The 27,978-nt window shown below is 49.5% G+C and overlaps 8 pseudogenes; 5 read left to right on the top strand and 3 right to left on the bottom strand.

Annotated features, from left to right (window-relative positions):
* Positions 1 to 13: 13 nt before the first annotated feature.
* On the top strand, positions 14 to 132 carry LOC143936980 (5S ribosomal RNA; annotated as a pseudogene).
* Positions 133 to 3,210: 3,078 nt separating this feature from the next.
* LOC143937657 (5S ribosomal RNA) lies at positions 3,211 to 3,329 on the top strand (annotated as a pseudogene).
* A 323-nt stretch (positions 3,330 to 3,652) lies between these two features.
* On the top strand, positions 3,653 to 3,771 carry LOC143936968 (5S ribosomal RNA; annotated as a pseudogene).
* A 12,150-nt stretch (positions 3,772 to 15,921) lies between these two features.
* Positions 15,922 to 16,040, bottom strand: LOC143936803 (5S ribosomal RNA; annotated as a pseudogene).
* A 101-nt stretch (positions 16,041 to 16,141) lies between these two features.
* Positions 16,142 to 16,260, bottom strand: LOC143936857 (5S ribosomal RNA; annotated as a pseudogene).
* A 321-nt stretch (positions 16,261 to 16,581) lies between these two features.
* Positions 16,582 to 16,700, bottom strand: LOC143936820 (5S ribosomal RNA; annotated as a pseudogene).
* A 1,772-nt stretch (positions 16,701 to 18,472) lies between these two features.
* Positions 18,473 to 18,591, top strand: LOC143936895 (5S ribosomal RNA; annotated as a pseudogene).
* Positions 18,592 to 22,529: 3,938 nt separating this feature from the next.
* LOC143937124 (5S ribosomal RNA) lies at positions 22,530 to 22,648 on the top strand (annotated as a pseudogene).
* The last annotated feature ends 5,330 nt before the right edge of the window (positions 22,649 to 27,978 follow it).

Raw genomic sequence — 27,978 nt, 5'->3', positions numbered from 1 at the left:
GCCCGAAGAGATCACCTACGGCCCCATCACCCTGAAAGCGCCCAATCTCATCTGATCTCGGATGCTAAACAGTGTCGGGCCTGGTTAGTACCTGGATGGGAGACCGCCTGGGAATACCAGGTGCCATAGGCTTCTGTTTTTTTTGTTTTTTTATTTAGTAGTATGCGACATACAATGCAAAGGCAACTTCACAGAATGTGTGATACAAATAGTTACAAACAAACGATCATATTGCATGGATATCAGAGCCAATGGTAAGAAGTCTGAGGAGAATAGCACGTGTACAGCTTTGCGGTCATATCAAGATGAGATTAAAGCTCCATCTCGTTGGGATCCTCTACCACTTAAAATATTATTGATACTAGCCCTGCTACCCTCGAAGAGTTTAGATATCCATAGATAGGGGAAGAGTATTGTGTAGTAGTCAAATGGGGTCGGAACATACCATTTTCTTTTCCCTTTTTTGAGTTAAGAAGGGAAATAGTAGAACTGAAAGGAGGGAGAAGGGGAAAGAGAAGATTGGGGAAGGAAATGGCAGAAAAGGAAAAGAAGGGGTAAGGGGGTGTCGTGGGTAGAGTGGATAGTGTGGGGTCCCCTCCCAGGGAGCAAGAGACGCCCTCGGCTCACCAGCTCATCAGCTGTCCAACGTTTGGAACAGCGATCTCCAACGATCACCATGAGCTTACTATGTCTCGCGGAGGTATTCTTCCGAAAAGCGAAACTGGGTCCAGTAGAACCATCTGTTCCCATGCTCCTCCGTTTTATCCCTCATTGTGGCAGTCAGGTCTTCCATTCGTTCAATATCATTTACCCTTGCGAACCACTGGGTCACCATTGGAGCAGATTGCTCTTTCCACTGACTTGGGATGCAGGCCCTAGCTGCATTGAGGAGATGTTTAAGTAAGGACTTATGATAACGCTTTCTCGACATAGGAGTTAGATTAAGAAGAACTGCTGCGGGATCATTGGCTAAGGAAATGTCTGTGAACTTGTGGATGAGTCTCAGGACAGGCTGCCAGAATGTTTGTAATTTAGGGCATTCCCAGAAAATGTGGAGAATGGTGCCAGTCTGTTGCCCACAGCGACAGCAGCGGTCAGATTGACCGGGGAATATTTTGGCCAACACCACCGGTGTACGATACCAGCGTGTGATCAGCTTATATGAGATCTCCTGATATTTACTGCAGAGTGACGACTTATGGGCGAAAAAGAGTATTCTGTCCTTCTGTGGTTTGGAGAATGTAGTTTGTAAGTCCCTTTTCCATTTAGCTAGGAAGGGTGGATCCGTGGAGGATTGTGCGTCTGTCAGGATTTGGTAGGACCTAGAGAGGGAACCACGAATTGGGCCATCATCCAGGCAAAGTTCCTCGAAGGGGTGGAATTGTCTAGAGAAGAACGAATGGTTAGGTAGTGATCCGAGGAAATGGATTAGCTGTCTAGCTCTCCAGCTATCCAATGCAACAGGTACTTGCTCTAGCAGTATGGTCCCCGTGGGAATCAAGCCCGTGGGTCCAAGAAATAGGGCTGCTCTCAGAAGCCCTTTCGGGGCTTGCCTGGTAAAGGCCTGGTCAGACAGGCCCGGAGGGAATCTAGGATGTCCAATAATTGGGGTCATAGGAGAAGGGAAGTTAGTCAGGTGGGAAAGGTGAAAAAAACTATCCATCTCGGCGAGCGAGGGGCCAATTAACGGGTGAGTAGTCACACAGGGCTCCAATGGCCTCCCCGCCCAAGGCAGACCAGCCAGTGGAACCCGCGCCATCTCCTGCTCTAGCTTGACCCATAGCTTCAGTTCCCCATGCCGGTGTCTTATCACATATGGTCCCCCATCGGATAGTGTCCGCTGTGTACTGCGCATGCGCAGTACACAGCAACACAGATTCCGAAAATTGCGGAGCATGAACGGCGCCTGCGCACTGAGTCCAGGTTCTATCCCCACTATCCAAGTGGACATAGAGTAAGAATATAAAAGAGGCGAGCGCAGCGAGGCCGAGCCCGAAGCGTGGCGAGCAAAGCTCGCCTGCGAGGGACCCTCTAATATTCACAACCCTATGTCCGCTTGGATGGTGGGGCTACCACCTCCACTCACCGCGCAGGCGCCGTTCAGCTTCGGAGATTTTCCGAAGCTTCGTCTGCTCCGTACTGCGTATGCGCAGTACGGCGCGGACACTATATCATGGCCGGACAGTATATGGCAGAACACCGGCACCAGTCAACCACCGGTGTCATGTGCGTCGCTGTGTAATATAGAGCAGGGTCCGGGAAGCCAATACCTCCCCGCAATTTCGGTCGCAATAGCATTGTCCTACCAATACGCTTATGTTTTCCGCGCCAGAGGAACTTGATAAAGATTGAGCGAACCGCATGAAAGAAAGTCTGGGGTATTTTGATAGGTAAGGCTTGTAGTAGATACAGAAGTCGTGGCATCGCGTTCATCTTCAACACATTACAGCGTCCGAACCATGACAGAGCTAGTGGGTCCCATCTTTTAAGGTCCGCTGTAAGCCCATAGGCTTCTTTTTATGTTGTTTTTTGCTTGTTTCTCAAGGCGACCATCTTGGCGTTTGTCAAGAGGTTTGGGCGTGTCTTGAAGAGAACGCTTACGGCCACATCAACCTGAAAGCACCCGATGTCGTCTGATTTCACCCCTGCCTCGTCCCATTAGTGATGGGGAAAGAGTCCGAGCACCACTCGGTCACCCGTACCGCTGCCGATGGCGTGGAGTAAAGCGACATTACCCAGCTCATCATGTTGGGGCCAAGACCTATATGTTCCAGGGTGGCCTGCATAAAGTGCCAGGCCACCCTGTCAAAGGCCTTCTCCGTGTCCGTTGACAACATAAGCAAGGGCCTTCCCTGTACATGCGCCGCATGGATTAAATTGAGGACTCGGGCCGTATTGTCTCTAGCTTCCGACTTATTTTTATTTTTTTGCTTGTTTCCCAAGGTGACCATCTTGGCGTTTGTCAAGAGGGTTGAAAGTGCCTGAAGAGATTGCCTACGGGCACATCACCCTGAAAGCACCCGATCTCGTTTGATGTTGGAGGCTAATAGAGTCGGGCCTTGTTAGTACCTGGATGGGAGACCGCCTGGGAATACCAGGTGTCGTAGACTTCTTTTTATGTTGTTGGCGTTGACCTGTTTTTTTTTCGCTTATTTCCCAAAGTGACCATCTTGGTGTTTGTCAAGAGGGTTGAGAGTGCCTGAAGAGATTGCCTATGTCCACATCACTCTGAAAGCACCCAATCTCGTCTGATCTTGGAGGCTAAGAAGAGTCGGGCCTGGTTAGTACCTGGATGGGAGACCACCTGGGATTACCAGTTATTGTAGGCTTCTTTTTATGTTGTTGGCGTTGATTCGTTTTTTTTTTTTTTGCTTGTTTCCCAAGGTGACCATCTTGGCATTTGTCAAGAGGGTTGAGAGTGCCCAAAGAGATCGCTTACAGCAGCATCACCCTGAAAGAGCCCTATCTCTTCTCTTTTCTGAGGCTAAGAAGGGTTGGGCCTTGTTAGTACCTGGATGGGAGATGGCGTTGGAATACCAGGTGCCGTATTCTTCTTTTTATGTTGTTGACATTGACCTGTTTTTTTTTCACTTGTTTCCCAAGGTGACCATCTTGGCATTTGTCAAGAGGGTTGAGAGTGCCCGAAGAGATCACCTACGGCCCCATCACCCTGAAAGCGCCCAATCTCATCTGATCTCGGATGCTAAACAGTGTCGGGCCTGGTTAGTACCTGGATGGGAGACCGCCTGGGAATACCAGGTGCCATAGGCTTCTGTTTTTTTTGTTTTTTTATTTAGTAGTATGCGACATACAATGCAAAGGCAACTTCACAGAATGTGTGATACAAATAGTTACAAACAAACGATCATATTGCATGGATATCAGAGCCAATGGTAAGAAGTCTGAGGAGAATAGCACGTGTACAGCTTTGCGGTCATATCAAGATGAGATTAAAGCTCCATCTCGTTGGGATCCTCTACCACTTAAAATATTATTGATACTAGCCCTGCTACCCTCGAAGAGTTTAGATATCCATAGATAGGGGAAGAGTATTGTGTAGTAGTCAAATGGGGTCGGAACATACCATTTTCTTTTCCCTTTTTTGAGTTAAGAAGGGAAATAGTAGAACTGAAAGGAGGGAGAAGGGGAAAGAGAAGATTGGGGAAGGAAATGGCAGAAAAGGAAAAGAAGGGGTAAGGGGGTGTCGTGGGTAGAGTGGATAGTGTGGGGTCCCCTCCCAGGGAGCAAGAGACGCCCTCGGCTCACCAGCTCATCAGCTGTCCAACGTTTGGAACAGCGATCTCCAACGATCACCATGAGCTTACTATGTCTCGCGGAGGTATTCTTCCGAAAAGCGAAACTGGGTCCAGTAGAACCATCTGTTCCCATGCTCCTCCGTTTTATCCCTCATTGTGGCAGTCAGGTCTTCCATTCGTTCAATATCATTTACCCTTGCGAACCACTGGGTCACCATTGGAGCAGATTGCTCTTTCCACTGACTTGGGATGCAGGCCCTAGCTGCATTGAGGAGATGTTTAAGTAAGGACTTATGATAACGCTTTCTCGACATAGGAGTTAGATTAAGAAGAACTGCTGCGGGATCATTGGCTAAGGAAATGTCTGTGAACTTGTGGATGAGTCTCAGGACAGGCTGCCAGAATGTTTGTAATTTAGGGCATTCCCAGAAAATGTGGAGAATGGTGCCAGTCTGTTGCCCACAGCGACAGCAGCGGTCAGATTGACCGGGGAATATTTTGGCCAACACCACCGGTGTACGATACCAGCGTGTGATCAGCTTATATGAGATCTCCTGATATTTACTGCAGAGTGACGACTTATGGGCGAAAAAGAGTATTCTGTCCTTCTGTGGTTTGGAGAATGTAGTTTGTAAGTCCCTTTTCCATTTAGCTAGGAAGGGTGGATCCGTGGAGGATTGTGCGTCTGTCAGGATTTGGTAGGACCTAGAGAGGGAACCACGAATTGGGCCATCATCCAGGCAAAGTTCCTCGAAGGGGTGGAATTGTCTAGAGAAGAACGAATGGTTAGGTAGTGATCCGAGGAAATGGATTAGCTGTCTAGCTCTCCAGCTATCCAATGCAACAGGTACTTGCTCTAGCAGTATGGTCCCCGTGGGAATCAAGCCCGTGGGTCCAAGAAATAGGGCTGCTCTCAGAAGCCCTTTCGGGGCTTGCCTGGTAAAGGCCTGGTCAGACAGGCCCGGAGGGAATCTAGGATGTCCAATAATTGGGGTCATAGGAGAAGGGAAGTTAGTCAGGTGGGAAAGGTGAAAAAAACTATCCATCTCGGCGAGCGAGGGGCCAATTAACGGGTGAGTAGTCACACAGGGCTCCAATGGCCTCCCCGCCCAAGGCAGACCAGCCAGTGGAACCCGCGCCATCTCCTGCTCTAGCTTGACCCATAGCTTCAGTTCCCCATGCCGGTGTCTTATCACATATGGTCCCCCATCGGATAGTGTCCGCTGTGTACTGCGCATGCGCAGTACACAGCAACACAGATTCCGAAAATTGCGGAGCATGAACGGCGCCTGCGCACTGAGTCCAGGTTCTATCCCCACTATCCAAGTGGACATAGAGTAAGAATATAAAAGAGGCGAGCGCAGCGAGGCCGAGCCCGAAGCGTGGCGAGCAAAGCTCGCCTGCGAGGGACCCTCTAATATTCACAACCCTATGTCCGCTTGGATGGTGGGGCTACCACCTCCACTCACCGCGCAGGCGCCGTTCAGCTTCGGAGATTTTCCGAAGCTTCGTCTGCTCCGTACTGCGTATGCGCAGTACGGCGCGGACACTATATCATGGCCGGACAGTATATGGCAGAACACCGGCACCAGTCAACCACCGGTGTCATGTGCGTCGCTGTGTAATATAGAGCAGGGTCCGGGAAGCCAATACCTCCCCGCAATTTCGGTCGCAATAGCATTGTCCTACCAATACGCTTATGTTTTCCGCGCCAGAGGAACTTGATAAAGATTGAGCGAACCGCATGAAAGAAAGTCTGGGGTATTTTGATAGGTAAGGCTTGTAGTAGATACAGAAGTCGTGGCATCGCGTTCATCTTCAACACATTACAGCGTCCGAACCATGACAGAGCTAGTGGGTCCCATCTTTTAAGGTCCGCTGTAAGCCCAAAGGCTTCTTTTTATGTTGTTGGCTTTGACCTGTTTTTTTTGCTTGTTTCTCAAGGCGACCATCTTGGCGTTTGTCAAGAGGGTTGGGCGTGTCTTGAAGAGAACGCTTACGGCCACATCAACCTGAAAGCACCCGATGTCGTCTGATTTCAGAGGCTAAGCAGCGTCAGGCCTGGTTAGTACCTGGATGGGAGACTCCCTGGGAAGACCAGGTGCCATAGAAGGATCTGGTCTGGTCTGGTTAGTGTCTTTTTTTTTTTTTTATTCTTTATTTACGGATTGCAGGTAATACAGAGACAAACTTTAAAAGACATAGATCCCTCAGTTTTCCAGGTTAACAAAAATACATAGTTAATACTTCGTGGGGGACCGGGGGAAACCTAACAACTTATGTCAGCAGCAGCCCCAGCCGTGGCTAGGCCACCACATTATCCCACTCTAATGATCTGGCACCCCAGTGTCTACTTATAAACCAGGGCAGTCCGCGGGGCGATCCCCCTCAAGGCCCAGATTGAGGGGCCTCTAACATCGGTCACCTTCATTCTATTGGTCAAAGAGCTCAGCCGGGACCACCCCGAGGGCCGCCAACCCCTGGCTGGGAAATCGAGGGAACAAAACGAAAAGATCCTTGCAATCACCATGTATTTTAATTATACTTGGGAGTTAGGGGGTAGGGAAAGAGGGGGGAGCAAATGGGCAGGAGAAGGGGATGGGGGGCTCCAAGACAACCAACGACAACCAACGAGCAGTGTGCTCTTCCTCCCTGTCGCCTAACGCTGATGTGAGCTGTTCCATACGGTAGATGTCGCAAACTCTTGCAAACCAGTGAGACACCAGTGGAGCGGCCTGCTGTTTCCACATGCTAGGTATACATGCCCTGGCCCCACTCAGAAGATGTTTTAAGAGAGATTTATGGTACTTCTTGCTCGAGAGTGGGGTCAGATTGAGGAAGATCGCAGCTGGGTTGTTCTGGAGATCAATAGCCGTGAGGTCATAAATGATATTGAGAACCTGTCTCCAGAAATGGGCCAGTTGAGGGCATTCCCAGAAGATATGTAGTAACGTGCCGGCTTGTTCACCGCATCTCCAGCACAAAGGGCTGTGACCGGGAAACATAGCCGCCAGGACAGTGGGGGTCCTGTACCATCGGGTCAAAATTTTATAAGCTATTTCCTGGTATTTACTACATAGGGATGACTTGTGCGCAAAAAGAAGCGCGCGGTTCTTCTGGTCTGGCGAGAGCCGGACATGCAGGTCTCGCTCCCATTTTTCCACGAACACCAGGTTACCCTGGGAGAGTTGGTCAAGTAGGATGCGATATGACAGGGAAAGAGACCCTCGGGTCGGTCCCTCTCCTGAGCATACCTCCTCAAACGATGTTAGGGGTCTGCGGAATTCGCCACTGTTTGGCAAAGATTTCAAGAAGTGGGAGAGTTGGGCAAGCTTCCACTGTCCCAGGGCAGTGGTTGCTAACGCCTCGTACATAGTGGAGACCGCTGTCCACGTCCTAGGGCCAAGAAAAGAAGAGGCCCGCACAAGGTCCCGGTCAGGGTCGAGGCGGAAAGACTTTTCCGTCATGCCGGGTTCAAAGCGTGGGTGTCCAATAATAGGAGTCATGGGCGAAGGGAAACTGGGCACGCCCATCAGGGTAAAATATCTGTCTAGCTCTTGTAACATTGGCTCAATGAGTGGGTGTGCCTGCGTCGCTCCCGACCAGCCCGGTCCACTCCAGGGCAAACCTGGAAATGGTACGGATTCACGCTCCAGACGAACCCACAGCTTATCCTTCAGGTGTCTGCACCAGTCAACTACTCTGTTCATGTGCACCGCCGTATAGTACCATGCCGGATCTGGGAGGCCAATCCCTCCCTTGTCTTTTGATCTGAGCAGTAATGTTCGGCTGAGTCTTGGAGGCCTGCCCTGCCATACGTATCGAATAAAGATGGAGCGCATGGCTTTAAAAAATGATTGGGGGATTTTTATCGGTAAGGCTTGTAATAGGTACAAGAGTCTGGGCATTACATTCATTTTGAGCACATTGCATCTCCCAAACCAAGAGGTCGCCAACTTTGACCACCTCTCTAGATCTACGGCAAAATTTTTTAGAAGCGGCTGGAAATTCAATTGGAAAATCAGATGTGGGTCCGGGGGAACCTTGGTACCCAGATATTGTATAGCCCCAGTTGCCCAACGAAAGGGAAAATTAGTGCTTAGACTCGTCTGGGCGTTGGTAGACAGGGAGACGTTGAGTGCTTCCGATTTCTGTAAGTTAATTTTAAAATTTGACAGGGTGCCATATCGTCTTATTTCCGCTAAGAGATTCGGCAATGTAATGTGAGGCTCCGAGACATAGAACAAGAGGTCATCTGCAAAGGCTGCGACCTTATGGTGGTGTGAGGGGGTGTCCAGTCCCTTGATGTCTATATTCTGCCTGATGTGGTGCAGCAAGGGTTCAAGCGATATGACAAACAAAAGGGGGGACAACGGGCATCCCTGCCTCGTTCCATTGCCAATAGTGAAACGCGACGAGGCAAACCCATTGACCCTATCCATCGCCGTCGGTGACGAGTAAAGAGCTGTAACCCATGAAAGCATGGGGGGGTACACCCAAGCTTCGCAGGGTGGCTAGCAAAAAAGGCCAGCTCACCCTGTCAAACGCTTTTTCTGCGTCCACAGAGAGCAACATAATCGGTAGTTTAAGGCGTCTGGCGCGTTCTATAACATTGATTGTCCTGGTAGTGTTGTCTCGGGCTTCCCTGTTACGAATAAACCCCACCTGATCCAGAGGTATCAGGCGTTGGAGAATGGGCGCCAACCGCTCCGCCAGTAACTTAGTGAAGAGCTTAAGGTCGCTGTTTAATAAGGAGATGGGCCTGTAGTTCGCACAGAGAAGCGGATCCTTCTCCGGCTTGAGTATGACCGAGATGCTTGCCTGCAACAGCTCCGGTGGAAAGGTCTGGCCCTCCAATAGGGCGTTAAAAGCTGACACAAACGGCGTGGACAACAGGGAGAGGAAGGCCTTATAATAAGGGACCGTAAACCCATCTGGGCCTGGTGCCTTGCCCTTGGGTGAGTCTCTTAACGCTGCCGACAATTCCTCCGGGGAGATAGGTTGCGAGAGAAGCTCTATCTCTTCCTGTGTCAGCGACGGGAGGTTTGCCGAAGCTAGGTACTCGTCAATGGCCGCTGTGCCGGCCTGGAGGGCGTCTCCTGAGTCCCGGGGGTGCAAGTTATAAAGGGCTTCATAGAAAGATCGGAAACACTCCGCTATCTCCCGTGAATCATGAAGCTTGGCACCCGAAGGGGAGGTTATGGTTGGAATGAAGGACGCGTTGCGTTGGGCACGCAGGGAGTTCGCTAGGGACCTACTACACCTGTCTCCATATTCATAATACGTCCTGCGGACCCACATGAGTCTGGTTCTAGCCTGAAAGAGAGAGAAATCTCTGATTTGTTCTCTAAGATCTCTCACCTCCACCTCCAGCGTAGCAGTCGGCTGGGATTTGTGTCGTTGTTCACACGCATGCAACTTGGCAATAAGTTTGGAGAGAGCCTCAGTTTTGGCCACTTTGAGTCTATGACCATGTTTAATAAGAATGCCCCTAATGTAGCATTTATGAGCCGCCCATAACATGAGGGGGTTGGAAACAGAATCACGGTTATGATCAAAGTAACTTTCTAATTCCCTAAGCAGGTCTGCGTGGGTCTCAGGGTCCTTCAGGAGAGACTCGTTCAGTCTCCACCAGGACTGACCACGCGACTCCTGTTGTAGCTTCAGCATCAAAGAAATCGGGGCATGGTCAGACAGGGCTATGTGGCCTATCTGAGCGTCTGTGACCGCCGGGATAGCATTGTGGGTGACTAAAAACATATCTATACGTGAGTAAGAACCATGAGCGGTGAAAAAGAATGTATAGTCCCTATCCTGTGGGTGAAGCGTACGCCACACATCGATCAGTCGGTGGGAGTGTAGCAGGTCTCTTATGTGTGAACGCGTTCTCGCAGAAATCGCAGAGGTGCCCGATGATGAGTCTCTGCGGGGGTCCAAGGTGAGGTTAAAGTCCCCCCCAACGATCAAAGTACCCTCCGAGAATGCAGCCAGGGCATCCAAGCATGCTTCTAAGGCCGGCAGCTGGTCCACATTCGGCATGTATAGGTTGGCAAGAGTAAAAGTTTGCGAGTGGAGAGTTCCCTTAATGAAGAGATATCTCCCTTCACTATCGGCTTGGACAGCTAACAGGCACCACGGCAAGTTTTTAGCAAGAAGAACACACACTCCTCTCGATTTGGAAGTAGGGGACGTGCTGTGGTGGGCCAGGGGGAAGTGCTTACTATAAAGCCGTGGTATTTGGTCTGTCCTGAAATGGGTCTCCTGGAGGAAAACTATTTGGGGCTTCATCCGCCACAATTCTGTTAGGCAGCTGGACCTTTTTTCAGGTACATTCAGCCCTTTCACATTCCAGGAAACCAGCTTCAGGGCCATGACGGCAGTGGTACCCGGCCGGCGGTCTCCACCAGAGTCAGTAGTAGATATAGAGTTCAAGCACAGAGGAAGAGGAGGAGAAAAAGGAAAAGCAGTAACGAAGCGGAGAAGGTCCGGAGTTAGTAGGGAGGAGGAGGGTAGGAGGGGTGGGGATAGATCGGGGAATTGCTAAAGCTCCTATCGGAGAGAACCTGCCGGTTAGGGCAGAGGGGCCTAGTGGGGGAAGAGGTAAGGCACTGCAGAGGGAGGAACTCATCGGTGCAGTACCCCTCCAGCATCCCATGGTCCATGCAGTCGCAATCGGGCATGCACGGAGCTTCTTTGGCATCTTAACTACGACATCAAACGCATTATAGAACATCACTGCAGCAGGTATCGGGCAGTTAACAACAGTAGAACAGTGCATAATTAGACCAACATATTAAACTTTTCAACACAGAGTATAGATAACTTTATACCACCCAGGCACCCGCCCCTCCCCCCCCCCCAAAAAAAAAATGGAAAAAAGGGGGGGGGGGGAGAGGGGGAGGGAGCGGGAACGCCGCCCAGGGGCACCCGGGGGGCACCACCAGGCAGTCCAAAAACACAAAGAGCGCCGAGACTAGGGCAAGTGTAGATAAACAGTAACGAGAATGGTGAACAGTACCGCCAATAACTCAGGGCTTCGTCCAGGAAGTGCAGTGTCCAACTCTGTTCTTCCAATGTCCTTCCTCTCCCCTAGCGGGGGCGCTGGGAACAATGGCCCGTGGCATGGTAAACAACACAAAGCTGGATACTCCAGCCGTCTATGTTGGTAGAGAAAAAGAAAACAAAAAAAAAAAGGGTATAACACAGGAATAACGGAAAATTACTGTACTCTCTCAGGGTTCACGATCTTGAGGGGCCTGCGATCTCTGACGTTGGGATCGACGGTGGCGTCTCACTCTCTGTGGCCTGGTTGAGGGGTTGTTCGTCGGGGCCACTGCTCCCTGGGGGACAACAGGAGCCAACCAGTCGGGGACCTGAATCGAGGGCAGGCCCAAAGCCTCCAGAAAGGACGGGACCTCCGAAGGGTGTCGTAGCGCAAGGGGCCTCCCATTTTTGCGCACTATAAGGTGAAACGGATGGCCCCACTTGTATGGAATCCTCCGTTCAGTTAGGTGTTCCAGAAGGGGTCGCAGACAGCGTCTCATCTGGAAGGTCTTGCGGGATACATCTGGCAGAAGGGTGACTTGGGCCCCGTCAAAATCAATGCTGCCGTTGCGCCACGACGCTTGCAGGACATCCTCCCTAACTGAGTAATTGTGGAGACAGCATAAAACGTCACGTGGCCGGTTCTCTGTGGGGCTCCTGGGGCCCAGGGTCCTGTGGACTCTATCAATGGCTATTACTGTGTCAGTAGCGCGGTCCAGACAGGCGTTAAATATAGCTGTAACTGTGGCTTTGAGGTCTGCCTGGCCAGTGGCTTCGGGCAAGTCTCTGATCCTGATGTTGCGTCTGCGGTTGCGATTCTCAAGGTCATCCACTAGGAGTTGCAACTGTGCCACTCTGTCAGCAAGGGTATCATGTGCGGCTTGCAGGCCAGAAACATCAGTGGTCAGGGAGGTCACATCCGATGCCAGGGTGGTCACCCGCTCGTTCGTAGCCGATACGTCACGTTTGACCCCTGCGATTTCATGTCGCAAGGTCGTTTCAATCCTGGCTGCCATACAGCTAAAGTCTGCTTTAGTGGGAAGGTTTTGGAGTAAAGCTAGGATGGCCTTGTCCCCCAATAATGCCGGTGCTGGTGGCAGCGGTGGGTCCCCCTGTGTGTCTGAGGCGAGAGCAGCCTGGCCATTCGGTCCTGGGATGAGGCTTCCACTGCGGGAGGGTCTCTGGGACAGTTGGGAGTTGTGAGGGAACCAGGGTGGCAGGCCGCTATGGTCCGGGCTGTCAAGCGAGGCCATGGACAGTGAGCGTGGGAGACACGGGGACAAGTCACTAGGCGGGGAGAACGGGGGCATGTCGTGTCCCTGCATAGCAGTCTGCTCACCTTCCCTCTGTGCCTGGAGCGCCGGAGGCCGCGGGCGCCATCTTGGCTGGATCCGGCGTGGAGGCCGGAGGCTGCAGCGGGACCAAGTACCTGTCCATGGCAGCAGCGGCGGACCCCGCTCGGCTGGCTGTGTTCCGCCGAAGCGCGGGGATGTCGGCGATGCCGAAATATGCAACCAGACTGTGGTAAAGGGGTGCGGAGGGGTCACGGACCGGGAGCTCCGGAAAAGAGCGTCCTCACTCCTTCATGCCTAGGCCACGCCCCCCTGGTTAGTGTCTTGATTGGGAGATCGCCTGGGAATACTGGATGCCGTAGGCTTCTTTTTATGTTGTTGGCTTTGACCTGTTTTTTTTAGCTTGTTTCCCAAGGTGACCATCTTGGCCTTTGTCAAGAGGCTTCAGAGTGCCCGAAGAGAGTGCCTACGGCCAAATCACCTATATAGTATCTTATATATAATAACTAAAAATATTATTTATTATTATAGATATAGATATATAGTATAGTGATTTGGTCGTAGGCACTCTCTTTGGGCACTCTGAAGCCTCTTGACAAAGGCCAAGATGGTCACCTTGGGAAGCAAGCTAAAAAAAACAGGTCAAAGCCAACAACATAAAAAGAAGCCTACGCCATCCAGTATTCCCAGGCGATCTCCCAATCAAGACACTAACAAGACCAGATCCTTCTATGGCACCTGGTCTTCCCAGGGAGTCTCCCATCCAGGTACTAACCAGGCCTGACGCTGCTTAGCCTCTGAAATCAGACGAGATCGGGTGCTTTCAGGTTGATGTGGCCGTAAGCGTTCTCCTCAAGACACGCCCAACCCTCTTGACAAACGCCAAGATGCTCACCTTGAGAAACAAGGAAAAAAAAAAACAGGTCAAAGCCAACAACATAAAAAGAAGCCTATGGGCTTACAGCGGACCTTAAAAGATGGGACCCACTAGCTCTGTCATGGTTCGGACGCTGTAATGTGTTGAAGATGAACGCGATTCCACGACTTCTGTATCTACTACAAGCCTTACCTATCAAAATACCCCAGACTTTCTTTCATGCGGTTCGCTCAATCTTTATCAAGTTCCTCTGGCGCGGAAAACATATGCGTATTGGTAGGGCAATGCTATTGCGACCGAAATTGCGGGGAGGTATTGGCTTCCCGGACCCTGCTCTATATTACACAGCGACGCACATGACACCGGTGGTTGACTGGTGCCGGTGTTCTGCCATATACTGTCCGGCCATGATATAGTGTCCGCGCCGTACTGCGCATGCGCAGTACGGAGCAGACGAAGCTTCGGAAAATCTCCGAAGCTGAACGGTGCCTGCGCGGTGAGTGGAGGTGGTAGCCCCACCATCCAAGCGGACATAGGGTTGTGAATATTAGAGGGCCCCTCGCAGGCGAGCTTCGCTCGCCACGCTTCGGGCTCGGCCTCGCTGCGCTCGGCTCTTTTATATTCTTACTCTATGTCCACTTGGATAGTGGGGATAGAACCTGGACTCAGTGCGCAGGCGCCGTTCATGCTCGGCAATTTTCGGAATCTGTGTTGCTGTGTACTGCGCATGCGCAGTACACAGCGGACACTATCCGATGGGGGACCATATGTGATAAGACACCGGCATGGGGAACTGAAGCTATGGGTCAAGCTAGAGCAGGAGATGGCACAGGTTCCACTGGCTGGTCTGCCTTGGGCGGGGAGGCCATTGGAGCCCTGTGTGACTACTCACCCGTTAATTGGCCCCTCGCTCGCCGAGATGGATAGTTTTTTTCACCTTTCCCACCTGACTAACTTCCCTTCTCCTATGACCCCAATTATTGGACATCCTAGATTCCCTCCGGGCCTGTCTGACCAGGCCTTTACCAGACAAGCCCCGAAAGGGCTTCTGAGAGCAGCCCTATTTCTTGGACCCACGGGCTTGATTCCCACGGGGACCATACTGCTAGAGCAAGTACCTGTTGCATTGGATAGCTGGAGAGCTAGACAGCTAATCCATTTCCTCGGATCACTACCTAACCATTCGTTCTTCTCTAGACAATTCCACCCCTTCGAGGAACTTTGCCTGGATGATGGCCCAATTCGTGGTTCCCTCTCTAGGTCCTACCAAATCCTGACAGACGCACAATCCTCCACGGATCCACCCTTCCTAGCTAAATGGAAAAGGGACTTACAAACTACATTCTCCAAACCACAGAAGGACAGAATACTCTTTTTCGCCCATAAGTCGTCACTCTGCAGTAAATATCAGGAGATCTCATATAAGCTGATCACACGCTGGTATCGTACACCGGTGGTGTTGGCCAAAATATTCCCCGGTCAATCTGACCGCTGCTGTCACTGTGGGCAACAGACTGGCACCATTCTCCACATTTTCTGGGAATGCCCTAAATTACAAACATTCTGGCAGCCTGTCCTGAGACTCATCCACAAGTTCACAGACATTTCCTTAGCCAATGATCCCGCAGCAGTTCTTCTCAATCTAACTCCTATGTCGATAAAGCGTTATCATAAGTCCTTACTTAAACATCTCCTCAAGGCAGCTAGGGCCTGCATCCCAAGTCAGTGGAAAGAGCAATCTGCTCCAATGGTGACCCAGTGGTTCGCAAGGGTTAATGATATTGAACGAATGGAAGACCTGACTGCCACAATGAGGGATAAAACGGAGGAGCATGGGAACAGATGGTTCTACTGGACCCAGTTTCACTTTTCGGAAGAATACCTCCGCGAGACATAGTAAGCTCATGGTGATCGTTGGAGATCGCTGTTCCAAACGTTGGACAGCTGATGAGCTGGTGAGCCGAGGGCGTCTATTGCTCCCTGGGAGGGGACCCCATCCTATCCACTCTACCCACGACACCCCCTTACCCCTTCTTTTCCTTTTCTGCCATTTCCTTCCCCAATCTTCTCTTTCCCCTTCTCCCTCCTTTCAGTTCTACTATTTCCCTTCTTAACTCAAAAAAGGGAAAAGAAAATGGTATGTTCCGACCCCATTTGACTACTACACAATACTCTTCCTCTATCTATGGATATCTAAACTCTTCGAAGGTAGCAGGGCTAGTATCAATAATATTTTAAGTGGTAGAGGATCCCAACGAGATGGAGCTTTAATCTCATCTTGATATGACCGCAAAGCTGTACACGTGCTATTCTCCTCGGACTTCTTACCATTGGCTCTGATATCCATGCAATATGATCGTTTGTTTGTAACTATTTGTATCACACATTCTGTGAAGTTGCCTCTGCATTGTATGTCGCATACTACTAAATAAAAAAAAAAATAAAAAAAAAAAGCCTATGGCATCTGGTATTTCCAGGCGGTCTCCCATCCAGGTACTAACCAGGCCCGACACTGTTTAGCATCGGAGATCAGATGAGATTGGGCGCTTTCAGGGTGATGGGGCCATAGGTGATCTCTTTGGGCACTCTCAACCCTCTTGACAAACGCCAAGATGGTCACCTTGGGAAACAAGTGAAAAAAAAAACAGGTCAAGGCCAACAACATAAAAAGAAGCCTACAGCACCTAGTATTCCCAGGTGGTCTCCAATCCAGGTACTAGCAAGGCCCAAACCTGTTTAGCTTCTGAGATCAGAGGAGATCGGGCGCTTTCAGGGTTATGTGCCCATAGGCAATCTCTTTGGGCATTCTCAACCCTCTTGACAAATGCCAAGATAGTCACCTTGAGATACAAGCGAAAAAAAACAGGTCAATGTCAACAACATAAAAAAAAGAATACGGCACCTGGTATTCCAACGCCATCTCCCATCCAGGTACTAACTAGGCCCAACCCTTCTTAGCCTCAGAGAAGAGAAGAGATAGGGCTCTTTCAGGGTGATGCTGCTGTAAGCGATCTCTTTGGGCACTCTCATCCCTCTTGACAAATGCCAAGATGGTCACCTTGGGAAACAAGCAAAAAAAAAAAAACGAATCAACGCCAACAACATAAAAAGAAGCCTACAATAACTGGTATTCCCAGGTGGTCTCCCATCCAGGTACTAACCAGGCCCGACTCTTCTTAGCCTCCAAGGTCAGACGAGATTGGGTGCTTTCAGAGTGATGTGGCCATAGGCAATCTCTTCAGGCACTCTCAACCCTCTTGACAAACACCAAGATGGTCACTTTGGGAAACAAGCGGAAAAAAAACAGGTCAACGCGAACAACATAAAAAGAAGTCTACGACACCTGGTATTCCCAGACGGTCTCCCCTCCAGGTACTAACAAGGCCTGACTCTTCTTAGCTTCCAACATCAAACGTGATCGGGTGCTTTCAGGGTGATGTGCCTGTAGGCAATCTCTTCAGGCACTTTCAACCCTCTTGACAAACGCCAAGATGGTCACCTTGGGAAACAAGCAAAAAAATAAAAATAAGTCGGAAGCTAGAGACAATACGGCCCGAGTCCTCAATTTAATCCATGCGGCGCATGTACAGGGAAGGCCCTTGCTTATGTTGTCAACGGACGTGGAGAAGGCCTTTGACAGGGTGGCCTGGCACTTTATGCAGGCCACCCTGAAACATATAGGTCCAATATATATATATATATCCAATGCAACAGGTACTTGCTCTAGCAGTATGGTCCCCATGGGAATCAAGCCCGTGGGTCCAAGAAATAGGGCTTCTCTCAGAAGCCCTTTCGGGGCTTGCCTGGTAAAGGCCTGGTCAGACAGGCCCGGAGGGAATCTAGGATGTCCAATAATTGGGGTCATAGGAGAAGGGAAGTTAGTCAGGTGGGAAAGGTGAAAAAAACTATCCATCTCGGCGAGCGAGGGGCCAATTAACGGGTGAGTAGTCACACAGGGCTCCAATGGCCTCCCCGCCCAAGGCAGACCAGCCAGTGGAACCCGCACCATCTCCTGCTCTAGCTTGACCCATAGCTTCAGTTCCCCATGCCGGTGTCTTATCACATATGGTCCCCCATCGGATAGTGTCCGCTGTGTACTGCGCATGCGCAGCGAGGCCAAGCCCGAAGCGTGGCGAGCGAAGCTCGCCTGCGAGGGGCCCTCTAATATTCACAACCCTATGTCCACTTGGATGGTGGGGCTACCACCTCCACTCACCGCGCATGAAAATCTCCGAAGCTTCGTCTGCTCCGTACTGCGCATGCGCAGTACGGCGCAGACACTATATCATGGCCGGACAGTATATGGCAGAACACCGGCACCAGTCAACACCGGTGTCATGTGCGTCGCTGTGTAATATAGAGCAGGGTCCGGGAAGCCAATACCTCCCCGCAATTTCGGTCGCAATAGCATTGCCCTACCAATACGCATATGTTTTCCACGCCAGAGGAACTTGATAAAGATTGAGCGAACCGCATGAAAGAAAGTCTGGGGTATTTTGATAGGTAAGGCTTGTAGTAGATACAGAAGTCGTGGCAACGCGTTCATCTTCAACACATTACAGCGTCCGAACCATGACAGAGCTAGTGGGTCCCATCTTTTAGGGTCCACTGTAAGCCCATAGGCTTCTTTTTATGTTGTTGGCTTTGACCTGTTTTTTTTGCTTGTTTCTCAAGGTGACCATCTTGCCGTTTGTCAAGAGGGTTGGGCGTGTCTTGAAGAGAACGCTTACGGCCACATCAACCTGAAAGCACCCGATCTCGTCTGATTTCAGAGGCTAAGCAGCGTCAGGCCTGGTTAGTACCTGGATGGGAGACTGCCTGGGAAGACCAGGTGCCATAGAAGGATCTGGTCTGGTTAGTGTCTTGATTGGGAGATCGCCTGGGAATACTGGATGCCGTAGGCTTCTTTTTATGTTGTTGGCTTTGACCTGTTTTTTTTAGCTTGTTTCCCAAGGTGACCATCTTGGCCTTTGTCAAGAGGCTTCAGAGTGCCCAAAGAGAGTGCCTACGGCCAAATCACCCTGAAAGAGCCCAATCTCATCTGATCTCGAAGGCTAAGCAGCGATGGGCCTGGTTAGTTCCTGGATGGGAGACAGCTTGGGAATACCAGGTGCCATAGGCTTCTCATTATGTTGTCGGCGTTGACCTGTTTTATTTTCCCTTGTTTCCCAAGGTGACCATCTTGGCATGTGTCAAGAGGGTTGAGAGTGCACAAAGAAATTGCCTACGAGCACAACAACCTGAAAGCGCCCAATCTCGCTTGGTCTCAGAGGCTAAGCAGGGTTGGGCCTGGTTTGTACCTGGATGGGAGACCGCCTGGGTTTTCCAGATGCCGCAGGCTTCTTTTTATGTTGTTGGTGTTGACCTGTTTTTTTCGCTTGTTTCCCAAAGTGATCATCTTGCCATTTGTCAAGAGGGTTGAGAGTGCCTAAAGAGATCGCTTACAGCCACATCACCCTGAAAGCACCCTATCTCTTCTGATCTCAGAGGCTAAGAAGGGTTGGGCCTAGTTAGTACTTGAATGGGAGACGGCCTTGGAATACCAGGTGCCGTATTCTTCTTTTTATGTTGTTGGCGTTGACCTGTTTTTTTTCGCTTGTTTCCCAGGGTTTTGGCATTTTTCAAGAGGGATGAGAGTGCCCAAAGAGATTGCCTATGGACACATCACCTTGAAAGCGCCCAATCTCCGCTGATCTCAGAGGCTAGAAAGGGACGCGCCTTGTTAATACCTGGATGGGAGACCGCGTGGAAATACTAGGTGCGGTAGGCTTCTTTTTATGTTGTTGGCATTGACTTGTTTTTTTTGTTTGTTTCCCAAGGTGACCATCTTGGCGTTTGTCAAGAGGGTTGAGCGTGCCTGAAAAAATCTACTATGGCTGCATCACCCTGAAAGAGCCAAATCTCATTTGATCTCAGAGGCTAAGCAGGTTTGGGACCTGGTTAGTACGTGGATGGGAGACCGCCTGGGATTTCTCGATGCCATAGGCTTTTTTTTTAAGTTGTTGGCATTGACTTATTTTTTATTTTTTGTTTTATTCTTTTACTAAGTATAAGTAGAACAACACAAATGTAACAGTCAACCATACAGCATGACCCAGGGTCACAATTACATGGTAACAAAAAATAGGCAGCCAAATAACTCTGGGTTCTCAGAGGGGAGTCCTAGAGTTTCATGCAGAAAAGAGAGAAACCCCACCTCCGACATGTAGTACAGTATAACTAATGCAGCTCCGTTCGGACAAATGTAATCATGGAGAACAACTGGGACCACAGCGAGCCAGCTTATCATGACCTACGTGAACCAGAGTAAAATATGAGCCGGTCGTGTCCAGAACCCTGGGGTTCTTCTGGGTCCCAAAGGCTAGTAAGGAGACAAGGCATAGTCAAAAGGGAGGACGGGGGAAGAAGAGAGTGCAAAGACGGAGAGAGAGGAGGGGGGGGATGGCGGCGGGGAAAAATAGAAAAATAAAGACAAAAAATGAGGGGGGGGGGGAATGCCACCCAGGGCAGACATGGCCTACGTAGGTAAACGTTAAATGTTCAGTCGTTTTCTGGGACAGGGGCGCTGCTCACCTCCCGAATGTAGTCTCAAGTACCAGTAAAATACCTCCAGGGCCTCCATGTAACACTAAATGCCTCTTCAGTGTTGTGAAGGGTGGCGGTCAATTCTTCCATCCGGAGAATATGATTGACTTTGGAATACCACAGCACCTTGGATGGGGGCTGAGGCTGCCTCCACAGTGTGGGAATGCAGACCCGGGCGGCGTTCAGGAGTTGCATCGTGAGGTTTTTTTTGTATTTTCGAACAGGCTGTTCGGTCAAGTGTAGAAGGCACGCTGCTGGGTTGTCTGCGATATCTACATTTCTGAGAGTTTTTATCGTCCCGGTCACCTCCACCCAAAAGTTCCTCAAGGCCGGGCATGCCCAGAAAATGTGTCCCATGGTCCCCGTATCTGAATTGCACCTCCAACAAACATCCGGGATCGATCTATTCATTTTATTCAGAAGGTATGGGACTCTATACCAGCGTGAGACTATCTTGTATCCTGATTCTTGATATTGGTTTGCGATGGAAGCTTTATGTACTAATGTCAGGATCTTCCCTATCTGTTGTGGGGTAAATGTGTTGCCAAATGCAATCTCCCATTTGTGGATAAATGGTGGGGTCGACTCTTCCTCCTGACTACTTAATATGTTGTACAGGAGGGAGAGGGTGTGTCGCACAGGTTCCTTTTTGTGACAGATGACTCATAGGGCGTCAGGTCTCTAGGAGTGTAGGGGGCCCTTTGTATGGCCAGAAGAAAGTGACGAAGTTGATAAGCATTAAACAATTCAAGCGGAGGGTCAGAAAGCTCGGCGACAGTTTGCGTGGTCGGGAGCCCTCCCGAGGGCCACACCTCTCCCAGACGCTGTTTCCCCACCACTGTCAACTGTCGCAGTTTATTGTTGGTAAATCCCGGTGGGAAGTCTGGATTACCTATAACCGGAGTCATTGGTGACGGCAGGGGAGCAATGTGTGTGCAGCGGAACAACCTCCGCACAACAGCCAACGTAGCTCCCACTACGGGGTGATCTCTGAGGTCTTTTGGTAGGGAGGACAGGAGCCACGGGGAGGTCAATAGGGGAATGGATCCATCCTCAATCTCCATCTCCACCCACTGCTTGTGTGGGCCATTACAATGCCAATCAACGACTCTCGCTAGCAGAGTCGCTCTGTTGTATTGTCTCAGATCTGGGAGACCCAGACCCCCCTTGTCCTTTGGTCTGGCAAGCAATTGCAAACGGGCTCTGGGCGGTTTGCGTGCCCAAATAAAGTCCCGGAGCAGCAGCTGCAGTTGTCTGAAAAAAATTGGGGGTAACCGGATCGGTAATGTCTGGAACAAGTATAAGATCCGCGGGAGGGCCGTCATTTTGAATGCATTACAGCGCCCGAACCGGGTCAGTGTTAAAGCATGCCAGTTTCCCAAATCAGATTTCAGTCTATTCAGGAGAGGGACAAAATTAAGCGGGTACAATTGCGCCAAATCCGCTGCGATGTCAACGCCCAGGTAACGTATAGATTTTTCAGCTCAGTAGAATGGAAAAGCGGAGCGTAGCCTCCTGGCCTCACCATCCGGGACCGATATATTCAATACAGCCGACGGTGCAATTGATTTTATAGTTTGATAGGCTGCCGTATCGCCGGAGAGCCGCGAGTATATTGGGAAGTGAAATGTGTGGATTGGAGACGAAAAAAATTAGATCGTCAGCGCATGCCGCAATTTTGTGGTGTGCCGAGGGTTTGGATATGCCAGTAATATTCGGGTCATTCCGAACGTGACACATAAGTGGTTCCAGTGTCAGAATAAAAATTAGGGGAGACAGAGTACACCCCTGCCTCGTCCCATTAGTGATGGGGAAAGAGTCCGAGCACTCTGAAAGCACCCAATCTCATCTGATCTTGGAGGCTAAGAAGAGTCAGGCCTGGTTAGTACCTGGATGGGAGACCACCTGGGAATACCAGTTATTGTAGGCTTCTTTTTATGTTGTTGGCCTTGATTCGTTTTGTTTTTTTTCCGCTTGTTTCCCAAGGTGACCATCTTGGCATTTGTCAAGAGGGTTGAGAGTGCCCAAAGAGTTCGCTTACAGCAGCATCACCCTGAAAGCGCCCTATCTCTTTGCATCTCTGAGGCTAACAAGGGTTGGGCCTAGTTAGTCCCTGGATGGGAGATGGCTTTGGAATACCAGGTGCCGTAGTCTTCTTTTTATGTTGTTGACATTGACCTGTTTTTTTTTCGCTTGTTTCCCAAGGTGACTATCTTGGCATTTGTCAAGAGGGTTGAGAGTGCCCAAAGAGATTGCCTATGGGCACATAAGCCTGAAAGCGCCCGATCTCCTCTGATCTCAGAGGCTAAACAGGGTCGGGCCTTGCTAGTACCTGGATTGGAGACCACCTGGGAATACTAGGTGCTGAAGGCTTATTTTTATGTTGTTGGCGTTGACTTGTTTTTTTTTTTTGTTTGTTTACCAAGGTGACCATCTTGGTGTTTGTCAAGAGGGTTGAGAGTGCTTGAAGAGCTCGCCTATGGCCACATAACCCTGAAAGCAACAGATCTCATCTGATCTCAGAGACTAAACAGGGTCGGGCCTTGTTAATACCTGGATGGGAGACCAACTGGGAATACTAGGTGCTGTAGACTTCTTCTCATGTTGTTGGCGTTGACTTCCCTGCCCCTTTCCCCCCCGGGGCGTGGACGGGGGAGAGGGGGGTAAGGAGAGGACAATCTGCCAAAGGGAGAAATGCATTTGTTCGGGGACTGCATGTACTTTAGGGGTATGGGACGGGGGGTGGTGGATCCCATTCTGTGATGCCTTTTCTGTTGTGACGGGCTCCCTCGTGCATGCCTATGTTTAGGGCGAGCTGAGGAGACCCCTCAGTGCTGACAGTTATATGCTCTACCTCTGTTTTGGTTATACTATTGTTTTTTGTTTCTTTGATGTTACTGATTGTCTTTTATTTGCATACCGGTATCAGACGTGACATTTACCACTGCCGGGACTGGGGGGACTAGGATTCGGGGGCTCCCTCTCCGACCTGTCTACCCAATAACCCAAGTAGGACAGCGCTTTAAACCCAGTGTACATCTGGTAAGCGCTATAGCATAATTGTGCTGTTTTAGTATACCCTTCCTGTACTGTTGAGTGCGGACAACCCTTAATTTCCCTCTCCCCCTGGGGTTGAGGTGCCCGGCCTCTTTTTCCCTTTACCTTTCCTTCCATTTGCCCTTCCTTTCTCCCCCTTAGTTCCCGCCATGCATTACCTACCCAAAACCTACCTTGGTTCAACTTTCTTTGCTTTTCTCTGATGTCCCCCTCCCCCTCCCCGAGGAGCGATGGCAGACTCAGTCAAGGTCACCTCTCTAAACGTTAAAATCCAGGTTACCTACTCACCTTTATTACGTATACTGCTAATTTTAGGATAATACAAAACCATCTTATTGCTTCTTTACACGCTGCACATATTAAGAGTAATGCAATGCTACCGTGAACAGTTTAGTTGCTCGTCTCACATTTAGCTGGTATCTGTCTGCTATAGGAAACTGAATTTGTACTAGAACGATCACTCATCTAATATCAGTCCACTCAGTGCTACCGGGATAACTTTTACATTTAGAGTAATGAAATGATTTCTCAGTCATTTTGGAGCAACTAACGCTTCCGATCTCATTTCGACTGCAATACTTAATCTCTGCTATTGCAGAATATTTAGCTGCTTAGCTCACACTTTGCTGTACGTAGCCGTGGCGATTGGCATTTCAACTCTAATTCACATTCACATTTCTAATGCAGTTTGTCTTTTTGCCATGTCATCCTCTGTTAGTTATTATGCTTTCTCATCCTTGTGCTCCAATATTGGGGTATATTCACTACATGATTAAAGACACGTAATGAACTTGATTGATAAAAACCTACACACGTTGTTGCTGTTATTTCGTGTATTTCCACTTAAACCCGTTATAGTTATTTTGCTATATTTATTACTAGTATAAACACTAAACCATCTAATTTCTACCTTACACGCAGCACATATTAACATATTAACATTTAGCCGGTATAGTGAAATAGTAAACGAAATGTGTAGATCACTCATCTAATATCGTCTTTTCAGTGCTGCCAGAACATATTTTAAACTTAGAGTAATGCAACGATTTCTCAGTTTTATGAAGCTACTGCAACTAACGCTTTGAATCTCTTTCCTGATAAATTACGCTCTGCAATATTAAGCCATGTAAATTGTCCTATTGGTCTGCTAACAATGCTATGTATAATAATACAAATCTTTTAAAAGCAATATCGTCTCACTGCAATACTTACACTCTGCATAATATATATGAATAATGCGAATAATGCTAATAATAAAGTCGTCTAAAACTCGGCTATAAGTAGAGAATAAAACTCTCTTACATCAAAATAAACCATGTACTGCCAAACCAATAACGGCCAATTACTTAACATCTATCAGTCAATGACGTAACAAAATAAACTTAGCACTCTTTTGCTCTATTTTGAATAGTTGTAGTTCTCCACATTAACTGTCACATTGATATCACCACTGACAACACACCACTTTTTAACAGCACCAAAATATGAAAAAAGCACTTTACATGTTTCAGAAGTAGTTGCATTAGCAAAAAATAAAGTCCTGTCTTCTTTACACGCTAGCTTTTCTGTATACATTAATCTCTCTGTGTACACCAGCCACTCAATATAGACTAGCCTCTCTGTCTTCTGTATACAGGTGCCCGTAATCTATATACACTAGCCTGCCTTCTTTTTACAATAGTCTCGGTGTCCCAGCCTCTCTGCATACACTAGCCTCACTGAATTCCCCAGACTGTCTTCTGTATACACAAGCCTATCTGTAAAAAAAAATAGCCGGTCTTCTGCATACTCTAGCCTCTCTGTATAACACAGTCTCTCTCTGGATTTCCTAGCCTACATCTCTGCATACCCAGGACGTTCTTCTCTATAATCTAGCCTATTTGTATACACTAGCCTGTCTTTTGTACACATTAGCCTCTCTGTATAAACTAGCCGGTCCTCTGTATACACTAGTCCATCTGTATACACTAGCAAGTATGCGTACTCTAGCCTCTCTCTCTGTATACCTTAGCCTCCATCTCTGCATACCCAGGACGTTCTTCTGTATAATCTAGCCTATCTGTATAATCTAGCCTATCTGTATACACTAGCCATCCATCTCTGCATACCCAGGACGTTCTTCTCTATAATCTAGCCTATTTGTATACACTAGCCTGTCTTTTGTACACATTTGCCTCTCTGTATAAACTAACCGGTCTTCTGTATACACTAGTCCGCCTGTATACACTAGCAAGTATGCATACTCTAGCCTCTCTCTCTGTATACCCTAGCAAGTCTGCATACTCCTGCCTCTCTGTGTAACCCAGCCTCACTCTCTCTCTCTCTGTATACCCTAGCCTCCATCTCTGCATACCCAGGACGTTCTTTTGTATAATCTAGCCTATCTGTATAAACTAGCCTGTCTTTTGTACACATTAGCCTCTCTATATAAACTAGCCGGTCCTCTGTATACACTAGTCCGTCTGTATACATTAGCAAGTCTGTGTAACCAAGCCTCTCTCTCTGCATACCCTAGCCTCCATCTCTTGCATAACCAGGACCTTCTTATGTATAATCTAGCCCATCTGTATAAACTAGCCGGTCTACTGTATACACTAGTCCATCTGTATACACTAGCAAGTCTGCATACTCCTGCCTCTCTGTGTAACACAGTCTCTCTCTCTGTATACCCTAGCCTCCATCTCTGCATACCCAGGACGTTCTTCTGTATAATCTAGCCTGTGTTTTGTACACTTTAGCCTCTCTGTATAAACTAGCCGGTCTTCTGCATACACGAGTCTCTCTGTATACCCTTGGATGTCTTTTGTATACACTAGCTGCTCTTTATACATTAGCTCTCTGTATACCCAAGCCTCTCTATACACTAGTCCGTCTGTATACACTAGCAAGTCTGCATACACCAGCCTCTCTGTGTAACCCAGCCTCTCTCTCTGCATACTCAAGATGTTCTTCTCTATAATCTAGCCTATCTGTATACATTAGCCTGTCTTTTGTACACATTAGCCGGTCTTCTGTATACACTAGTCCGTCTGTATACACTAGCAAGTATGCATACTCTAGCCTCTCTCTCTGTATACCCTAGCCTCCATCTCTGCATACCCAGGACGTTCTTCTGTATAATCTAGTTTATCTGTATACACTAGTGTATACAGACAGACTAGTGTATGCAGAGGACCGACTAATGTGTACAAAAGACAGGCTAATGTATACAGATAGGCTAGATTATACAGAAGAACGTCCTGGGTATGCAGAGCGCTCAGCTTTGAGGTATGGCCAACGTGAGTAATATGAGGGACACTCCTCACCCCCGCCCCCACCTACCAGATCTGAGTTTCATCCCCTTGCCCTCTCTGCCCCATGGTGGCAGTTTTATGCACTCCCTGGCCCCCACCCATTCATAATCCTTACCGACCTTTCTTTCCGCTGCTCACAGAAACACACTGGATGACTTGTCCAATTAACCAACTTGTACAAGACACCGCTATCCTCCTGTCTGACACCGGTCCCCCTTGGAGGCTTTACCCCTCACTGTTTGGGTGGTCCCTGCCTCTCCCTGGATGCTCCACATATACCACAACGACATTGTCAGAGGGGCACCACTTGACAGGACACGGGGCTTTCATTCCGGTGGCATCTCCCATTGGAGGAAGGGATGATGGCCCCAACCCCTTGGCAGCAGGTTCTTTCATGTACAGACCAGGGCGGCTCATCTTCCCTTCTGGAGTCTTGACCTTAGATGGGGGAGTTGCACTTTGGGGGGTCTGAGTGATACCTAATGCGCTGTACTGGAAGGGCTTGACATTCCCGCATATGTGTCCCCTCCCCCTGGATGCGCCCCTTGTCCCCCCCTCTGGCTCCCACCTACTCTTTGCCGACATTGCCTTCTGCAGCTTTCTGGGACCCTGGATGACTTATTTATTGAGCCTATTGGTACGAGACACTGCTTCCCTCCAGGGTGACTCTGGACCCCCCTGGAGGATTTACCCCTTACTGTTTGGGCGGTCCCAGCCTCCCTCTGGATGCTCTACACAGCCCCCGATGGCGATGCAGGAGAGACACTAATTGGCGGGCCCCAGGACTGCTGCTCGGGTGAAGTCTCCCGTTGGATGGAGGGATGGTGGCCCCAGCCCCTTGCCTGCCGGATTTTCCATGCACCGACCAGGGCTGCTCCTCTTTCATCTTGATGTGGTGACCATGGAGGGGAGGAGTTGAAATTTATGGGGTCCGGGTGTTTGCTGGTGGGAGTGCGCTAAAGGACTTGACATTTCTGCATGTTTGTCCCCTCTCCCCTGTTTCCCCCCTCCCTTCCCCCCCTTCCCACCCTTCCCTTCCCTCCTTTCCCTCCCCCTTTCCCCCTTCCACTCCCCCTTTCCCCCCTTCCACTCCCCCTTTCCCCCCTTCCCTGCCCCTTTCCCCCCCGGGGCGTGGACGGGGGAGAGGGGGGTAAGGAGAGGACAATCTGCCAAAGGGAGAAATGCATTTGTTCGGGGACTGCATGTACTTTAGGGGTATGGGACGGGGGGTGGTGGATCCCATTCTGTGATGCCTTTTCTGTTGTGACGGGCTCCCTCGTGCATGCCTATGTTTAGGGCGAGCCGAGGAGACCCCTCAGTGCTGACAGTTATATGCTCTACCTCTGTTTTGGTTATACTATTGTTTTTTGTTTCTTTGATGTTACTGATTGTCTTTTATTTGCATACCGGTATCAGACGTGACATTTACCACTGCCGGGACTGGGGGGACTAGGATTCGGGGGCTCCCTCTCCGACCTGTCTACCCAATAACCCAAGTAGGACAGCGCTTTAAACCCAGTGTACATCTGGTAAGCGCTATAGCATAATTGTGCTGTTTTAGTATACCCTTCCTG

Source organism: Lithobates pipiens, unplaced genomic scaffold (assembly GCF_037356315.1).
Source record: "Lithobates pipiens isolate NorthernLeopardFrog02 unplaced genomic scaffold, aLitPip1_a1.2 Scaffold_28, whole genome shotgun sequence".
NCBI classification, from domain to species: Eukaryota; Metazoa; Chordata; class Amphibia; order Anura; family Ranidae; genus Lithobates; species Lithobates pipiens.
The sequence above is the reverse complement of the archived record's forward strand: the minus strand, read 5'-3'. Positions and strand labels throughout refer to the sequence as shown.